This window comes from Malurus melanocephalus, unplaced genomic scaffold (genome assembly GCF_030028575.1).
Source record: "Malurus melanocephalus ecotype Western Australia unplaced genomic scaffold, MMel_1.1 scaffold_2277, whole genome shotgun sequence".
Taxonomy (NCBI): Eukaryota; Metazoa; Chordata; class Aves; order Passeriformes; family Maluridae; genus Malurus; species Malurus melanocephalus.
The window spans coordinates 9,342-11,354 of NW_026625509.1; positions in this window are offsets into that span (position 1 = coordinate 9,342).

Consider the following 2,013-nt stretch of genomic DNA (forward strand, 5'->3'; position numbering starts at 1 on the left):
AAATCTCCGGGATCGGTTAAAAAAAGGGAAAATTTTGAATTTTGCTTCTTTTGGGGAATTTCCGGGACGGGGTTTGAGGGGAAAGGCTTAAAAATCTCCGGAATGAGTTAAAAAAAAGTGAAAATTCGGGATAAATTTGGAATTTTGCCCCTTTTGGGGGATTTTTGGGGTGGAATTTTGGGGAGGGGGTGGAGAGGCTGCTCCAGAAATCCAGAATTTTCCATGAAAATTCCATTGGGGGGGGTGGGGCGGGAATTCCGCCCTTGGCCTGGGTTTGATCCCAAAAAAATCCGTTTTGGGGGAAAATTGGGGTGGGGGGGGAGGGGCGACGGGTCCTGTTCCCAACCCGGGGGGGTCCTGGGGGTTTTGGGATCTTCCCGAACTCGTCCCGTTCCCATCCCATCCCGGGCAGAGCCCATTTGGGGTTTCCTCTCAATCCCGATCGATTTGGGGTCATCTGTTCCTATCTCAATCCCAATTGGAGCCTTTTGGGTTTTCCCTCGATCCCGATGGATTTGGGGTCATCCATTCCTATTCCAATCCCGATTAGAGCCTATTTGGGGTTTTCCTCTCTCCTCTCTCAATCCCGATGGATTTGGGGTCTCCCATTCCCATCTCAATTCTGACTGAAGCCCTTTTGGGGTTTTCCGTCTCTCATCCCGATCCCGATGGATTTGGAGTCTCCTCTTCATATTCCAATCTCGATTGGAGCCCATTTGGGATTTTCCCTCTCGATCCCGATGGATTTGGGGTCTCCTGTTCCCACCGGGATCCCCCGGGACTCTTCCTCAATTCCCGAATTTCCCGTTCCTGTTCCTCTCCCGGGGCCGTTCCCGCATTCCCGCGTTTCCTGTTTATCTCTCCCAATCCTACAGAAGCTCTGATCCCACATTCCCGAGTTTCTCGTTCCTCTCCCCAATCCGGGGTCTCCAGTCCCGGGGTCACTCCTGAATTTCTCGTTCCTCTCCCCAATTCTGGGGTCACTCCTGAATTTCTCGGATTTCCCATTCCTCTCCCCAGCCCCGGGATCACTCCCGAATTTCCTGAATCTCTCGGATTTCTGTTCCTCTCCTCCATCCCAAGGACGCTCCAATCCCGGGATCACTCCTGAATTTTCCCAATTTCCTGTTCCTCTCCCCAATCCTGGAATGCTCCAATTCTGGGATCACTCCTGAATTTCCTAAATTTCCCATTCCTCTCCTCCATCCTGGGGTCACTCCAATCCCAGGGTCACTCCCGGCGTTCCCGCTGCTCCCCCATCCCCGGCAGCTCCGACCCCAATCCCGACCCCGATGCCGACGCTGATCCCGATCCCGATCCCGAGCATTTCCCACTGGGTTCCCGGACTCGATCCCAATCCCGATCCCGAGCGTTTCCTGCTGGGTGTTCTGGGCTCAATCCCAATCCCAATCCCGAGCGTTTCCCGCTGTTCCCGGGCTCGATCCCAATCCTGATCCCGATCCCGAGCGTTTCCTGCTGGGTTTCCAGGCTCGATCCCAATCCTGATCCCAATCCCAGCATTTCCCGCTGTGTTCCCGGGCTCGATCCCAATCCAGATCCCAATCCCGAGCATTTCCCGCTGTGTTCCCGGGCTCGTGGGCGCTCCGGCGGCGGCGGTTCCGGTCAGCACCGGTGCCCGCGGTCAGTGCCGGTTGCGGTCAGTGCCGGTTGCGGTCAGCACCGGTGCCCGTGGTCATCTGGTGCAGGTGCGGGCGGCGCCCAGGCCGCCGTTGTGGCTGGGAGGGGGTAGGAAGGGCTCGGGGCGCCGAGCCGGGCCTGGGAAAGCCGAGCTTTGGGGGTTGCGCGGGGGCTGCTGCAGGTTCAGGATGCTGTCGATGGCGCTCTGCAGGTGCTCGGTCAGGGAATCGTCCTGGGGGCTGTCGCTGGAGAACGAGGCGTTGTCCACGTCCAGGGATCTGTCCATGTCCAGGGATCTGTCCACCTGCAAGGACCTGTCCATGTCCAGAGATCTGTCCACTTCTAGAGATCTGTCCATCTGCAAGGACCTGTCCA